Source organism: Acomys russatus, chromosome 15 (genome assembly GCF_903995435.1).
Source record: "Acomys russatus chromosome 15, mAcoRus1.1, whole genome shotgun sequence".
NCBI lineage: Eukaryota > Metazoa > Chordata > Mammalia > Rodentia > Muridae > Acomys > Acomys russatus.
In genome coordinates, this window is record NC_067151.1 from 20,212,349 (window position 1) to 20,219,287 (window position 6,939).

The following is a 6,939-nucleotide window of genomic DNA, read 5'->3' on the forward strand; positions in this document are numbered from 1 at the left end:
GCAATGTTGTTATTTTTGTAGTTCTGGAAACGTGGGCCTTGTATCCCACACAGACACTGCACTACTGAGTTTTCCTCCAACTCTAGGCATAATTTATGTGTGTTTCATACTTCTTAACATTAAGTAATAATGTTAGCTTATGCCATCAATAACCCAGTGTGCAAAATGAGAACATTCCGAAAGTTAACAAAAATATTCTGAAAAGCAAAATGTACAAATGCATTTTACTTAGCACACTAAAATTCAACCTTCTGTGTTAAGCCCAAAGTATAAACTAGACTGATTTATCCAAAGATTTCCTATGAATACATCAAACAGATTTAGATTATTACACAAAAACACTTGTGTTAGCACTTTCTGAAATAATTTTTACTAAAAGACTGTTTATTGTATTTAAAGTTTAGCTTATTTTACAGTAATTCTAGAGATATAGATTTATATAAACATTTATTGCTCTCAATAGGTCAGCTAGAACAAAATTTCTTTAACTTAAAAGATCTTGCTGTGGTTTATTAATCCTCTCCCCAGGTAAGACAACATGGCACACACAGTGAGAGGCACAGGCATTTCTCAGTTGCAGAGAGCTGCCTTCAGCCCAGCAACCTCAGCTCCAGGTCAGCAGTGAGCTTGGAGACAAAGAACCGGATATTCCAGTTCTCAAAGGGCTGTTTTGCTTGCTTCCTAGTGGGTATAAAATGTTTTCCTAATTGATTTGAGCTCACCGGTGCCCATATAGATGAATAAAAAGATGGACAAACTGGATTAGCTCTCATCTCTCTCCAGGCAGAAAACAGAAACAAGCCTCATTGTCCACCTGACAGAGAGAGCATCATGCTATCACATCAGAGAGCCAAGGCTCCCATAACAATCAGCCACTGTGCATGGCAGAAACCTAGGAAGAAGACAAGGCCATCTCTTAGCCGGGAACCACAGACTGCACAGCAGTCCTGATCTTCAAAAGGCTCTTGTGTGTGACCACTAATTTTGCAAGGGTGATCTTTAGATTGGTACAACTGATTTGAACAAAACTTGTGAACTCACCAGGGCCTGGTCCTGGCTGCCAAAAGAGACTCGTGGTATAAACATAATGATATACCCTAGTCTGTAGCGTTTGCCACTTTTTGCAGTGTAAGTTCTCCCACAATGGTCACTCTCAAGCTGTCAACACATTGTCATGGCTACAGTATTAATAACACTAGCATCAGACACCATCTGAGCTTGTAAGTCCATCTGAAGATGGACGCAGACCTCCTAAATTGGCCCCAGCCCTCAGCAGTTTCATTAAGTCTCAGACTTGGTCAAATATGGGGCACCAGAGTTCCTGTGAAAGTCAGTCCCCACTCTCCACTCAACTGTGGAGAATGTCCTGTCCATTCGTAGATCTGGGTAGGGGTTCGATGTTTACTGCATGTATTGTTCTTGGCTGGTGCCATAGTTTGAGCAGAACCCCTGGGCCCAGATCTGTCCGTTATAATGTTCTTCTTGTAGGTTCATAGGACCCTCTGGATCCTTCTCTTTCCCCATTCTCTCATGCTTCTCTCACCTAGAGACCCACTAGTATGTCCTCTTCTCTGTCCCACTTTCCTGATAAGTGAAGACTTTCATGGGACATGCCCCTTGGGCAGTGTCCAGATATAAGTGAGTATATACCATTTGAATCTTTCTGCTTTTGAGTTAACTCACTCATTATGATCATTTCTAGTTTAATCTATGGCCTGGTGGCACTCAGAGTAAGGATAGCAGGCTACCAAGAAGAGACTTGATATCCTATGAGCATATACAAGGGGAGGAGGTCCACCTCAGTAGGGGAGTAGGAGGAAAGCGGAAGGGAGGGAGGAATGGGAGGATACAAGGGATGGGATAACTATTGAGAGGTAATATGAATGAATTAATAAAAAATAAAAGTTAAAAAAAAATCTCAGACTTGAGTACTTTTCCTTACAGTTAGCCAAAGTCTGTTTCCCTACAGTTTCTTCTTCTTTTTTTCTTTTTAAGATTTATTTATTATTATATATATAGTGCTCTGGCTGGACATATACCTGCAGGCCAGACAAGGGCTCCAGATCCCATTATAGATGGTTGTGAGCCACCATGTGGTTGCTGGGAATTGAACTCAGGACCTCTGGAGGAGCAGTCAGTGCCTTAACCTCTAAGCTACCTCTCCAGCTCCTCCATACAGCTTCTAACCAGAAGCTTTAGTCTCACTCTGGCTAAGGGCACAAAACAAAGCTAACTTTTTATTGAGTCAGTAACATTTACTACCAAGTGCAGATATCTTGGAATAGAGAACTAGAGTCACACACTTTAACAGATAAAGAAACTGGGTCTTAAGGAATCTAATGGCCTCCTTCCTTCTGTAACAGCACGCTTTGTCACATTTGATGAAATCAATGATAAGCTTAAAAATTTTTCACAACACATACCTTCTGAGTCTTTGCCCTTTAACTGTGTCACTACCTCATCTAACATTTAAGTAAAGTGTGTGTGTGTGTGTGTGTGTGTGTGTGTGTGTGTGTGTGATATACATTTGTGTGTGCAGGTATACACAAGAAAAATGTCAGATGTCCTCCGCTATCACTAACTTATTCTCTAAACACAGGACCAAGTCATTCAAGCAGGAACTAGGCTGGCATCCAGCAAGCTCCCGTGGCTACTGGCTTTGCCATGTCTCTCCCCTCCACAGCACTGAGGGCTCATAGTTTTTACATGACTGCTGGGGACTCAAACTCAGGTTTTCATGCTTGCAAAGCAGGCACTCTCACCAACTGAGCCATCTCCTCAACCCCAACATGTCTTTTAGACCTCTCAACTTAATTGCCCTCTTCTTGTGGGTCTTTGTTTGGGTGGCATCATTCTAGAAGCCAGGTACCTGGAGCTAGGCAGATGGCAGATGCTGAGTGTATGAGTCTATGCTCCAAGTGATCGATGTATTCATTGTGTAGCCATTGAACAACAGGGTCCCTTTTCAAAAGTTAAAAGCCTAACTTCTGAGAGAAGCAGAAACAGGCAAACATCTAGTAGAACCGGGCATGGGGCACAGCTGGTCGGCAGAGCGCTTGCCTCACCTGTGAAGAAAGGGGTTCAGTTCCTAACACTGCATGCAGGAAGCTAAACTCACGAATGAGTAAAAGAATAACGTTGGTTTTAGCATGTTTGAGGACTAGGGCTTATATGGACTACTAAAAAAATTAGCAGTTATAAACCAAAAACAAAACAGGTGATAGCTTAGCTTTATTTGAGGCTATCTGTCCACAAAAAAAGAAACCTGAAAATTAGCACAGATCTTCCTGTTCCTGGGCTCTAAGCAGCAACTAATCCCCAAGTCAAACAGCAAACACCCTGCTGTAAACTAACTGCCCCCTAGGACACCTTACACAATGCCCCCATGCAACCTTGAAAAGGCATACAGTCAACTCCCTTGCTCTATCTTCAAACGTAACCACAGTCCTTATCAACTTCTTAATTGTGAACCATTGTTTCCCCTGCCTTCAGAACCTGCTAAAGTAAAGCAAGATAGACATTACATCTATTTTTATGATCTCCCCTTTTCTCTCCCTCCTTCACGCTCTTTTCCCCTCCAACCTGCACCCCATGCTTCAGGTCTTCTGGATTCCAAGCTGACCTCCTGGCCTCAAACACACTATGTTGCTGAGGACAACCTTGATCTTCTGCTCCTTCACCTCCACCTCAGAAGTCAGTCACAATCTCCATATCCAGCCAACAGTGCTGAGGATCCAGGCTGGGGCTTTGTGCCTGGCATACAAGCACTTTAGCTTTGAGCCACACTCCTAGCCCTCTTTATATCCAGCTATTTCCACAAGCCCAGTTTATTTTTCTTTCCAGCACAAGATGGATTTCTCTATACCCATAATCAGTAACGCTCGATTGAGAACCCTTCTGTGTCACAAGGGGGCCAGCAAGGTAATTGGTAGAGTAAGCTCCCTATTACCCATTGGAGATCTAGGTTAAGAGACAGCTGTCTGGTTTGCAGACAGCTGGCTGAGCAGTAATGGAAAAAGGGGGTACCAAACTATCACCAAAACCAATGGTAACATGGGCCAGGTAATACATTTCTGCCCACCATACCTAACATAGCCAAGGATTATATGAAAACAACAACAACAACAACAACAACAACAACAACAAAATATTTTAAGGAGAGCAAGAGAAATAAAAAAGGACTCCCCATCTGTACCATGGCTTTTCGGCTAAGTGTTTTCAGGAGGCAAACGAACGCCTAAACAGTCCTCGACGGCTAGGAAACAAATTTTAAACCTTAATTCCCATCCCTGGAGCCCCAATATATACTCATCTGAAATTTCAAAGCTCAGCAAGCAATGCAGGGCTGTTTACCAAGAACGGTAGTTATGGTTAGTCAAACCATAAACCCTTCACCAAGCCATCATTTCCCCATAAAACCATAAAAAAAACCATAAAATAAACCTAAAGGTTATAATACAGCAAGTTTGGGATAAAGAAGAAAATGTGTGCCTGAAGAGAAGTCAGGTGAGAGACCTAATCAATTTATCTGTGATAACCCATGAAGGTCACCTCTGTTCTTACTTATGCCCAAGTGACCTGAGCTGTCCATTAATAAGTGACATAAAGACTAGAAGCATATTCAAAACACTAGAACTTTATTGTTGTATTACCACATGTAATAAATCCCTTATTTTTAGCATAAAGAATTGCAGACATTTTATTAGCAGAAAAAAAAATAATTTCCCCCAATCTTGTCAGAAACATGTTTAAGACATAGTAAAGGGATATGGGCTTGTACTGTTGCCAAACTCTGAGCTACGTCTCCTTCTGGCTCTAATGATTGGTTCTAACATCTGGAACCATGCAAAATAAGTGGACCGGTTTCCATATGGCTGATCTTCAGATCCCCCTGCCCTGCTGGGGGGAAGGGGATCATCTCTGCTGAAATGAGCACACCCTCACTGAAAATGGCTTCAAGATTTGTCGTTTGTGTGATTACCTTCCTGTGGGGGTTGTCCAGCCATCTAGTATGTCTCAGTGTGACCGCCAGCATGAAACACAGCCTAAGTAATGTCTGGGGCAGGAGAGATGGTTCAGACTGTGAGAACCCTGGCTGTGTGGCCATGAGCACCGAGCCCCCATATAAAGAGCTGGATGGTTGCACTCACGCTTGTAACCCCAGTGCTGAGAGGGTTGGGGACAGGAGGATTTCTGGGGGTTGTTGGCAGCCAGCCTAGCTCTAGGTTCAGTGAGAGATCCTTCTTCAAGGGAACCAGCAGGGAGGAAGAAGAGGGCACCTAATGTCCTCCTCTGGCCTCTGGGTGAATTTGTGGACTCACATGCATAACACATATGCATATACCACAGGCATACTCATATACAGAGAAGGAGGAGGAGAAGGGAGGGAGGAAGAAAGGGTGGAAGAGGAGGGAAAGGAGGACAGAGGAAGAGAAGAGGAGGAAAGGGGAGAAGGAAGAGTGACAGAGAGAAGGAGGAAAAGAAACATCTGATACCACATTTGCAACAGGCAGTCATCTCGGTCAACCTGTTTTGCCAACTCCATGTTAAAACAAAAATGCTAGGGAACATGACACCAAATACCTTTAAAGGGCAGATTCTGTGTCTCAAGCTTCCTGGAGACACTGAGAATTCTTGCCAGGCTGGGGGTAGCCGGTCAAGTCCGGTCAAGAGGCAAAAAGAGAGATAACCTAACAAAAAGGTGTTGTGTGGTGCTCTGGTGATTAGGAAGGTACAGGGGGACACCAGAGCCACACAGATAACAGTGAAAGGAAGTTGCTACCCCCTTAGCTACCCTGCGACCACCTGTGCAGGGTCTGAAGAAAAGATTAGACTCTCTAGGATTCTTTTGAGGGGAAATGTCTGGGTGTGGGGCTAAGGATATCAAGAGCTGTTGCAGAGGTACACACAGAGCCCACAGAATGCCATTGAACTGAGGCTGCCTCTGAAGGGAGTTCCAAGTCCTTTGTGCATCTGCCTTGGCACCAAGGCATGCTCATTCATTGCCATCAGCACAACATGTGGGAAGGCTTGGCTTCAGAACTTAGGGGCAATGAATGGGGAGGTTTCAAAGGACAGCAGGCAGCTGGGCACTTGGTCAGGTAAGCTTGGGGTACCCAAGAGGCACAGGACACTCAGACAAACTTGAATTTCAAATAAGCAATAACAAGCATTTTAGTTTGTATCTCAAATATCACATAGAAAAAATGTATTACAACTTAAAAGCCAAAAACTTAATCGCTGCCTAAACATAACCAGGATCTTTCCTGTTTTCTTTTCTTTTCTTTTTTATTTCCTCAGTTTAGCAATTCTAATGACACTCTCTTCAGGTGAAGGCCTGTGAGGCACCTCTGCATGACCACACTCTCTGGACTCAGAGAAGAAATGTAAGAGTGCATCACTTGGCTCTCACTCCCTCTCCCAGCCCAGAATCTTCCTCAGCTGACTCTATTGACAAAACCTAACAGGGAGCCATTAGCAATGCAGAAAGTCAGAACAGGGTACAGGAAGTTGGTCTGGGTTGTGAACACATCTTAAATTGGGCTGGAGATGCAGCTCTGCGGTGGACTAACACTTCACAACTGGACTGATTTAAACAGTTGCCCCCAGTCCCAGTCAGCTTATAAAAGTGCTCATGAATAAGCGACCCTTGGCTTCATGTGGTTTCAACCTGACCCTAAATTTGCAAAATTTATGGTTTGGTTGTTTGTAGAAAGATGCCATTGACCAATTCCTATCCATCATTTCAAACCAATTAGCCCGCAGCAGGATGGGGGAGGGTTGGCCTTTGCTCTTGGACTTGCCCTTGCATGAGATTTCCAGTTCATAAAATGTCCTCTTGATCTGCTTAGAATCCTATATACCGAGATTGACAAACCTTTGCAACTTGCAACTTTTCACCCGAAGTTTTTATGGGTCTAGATATACAAACATATAAAA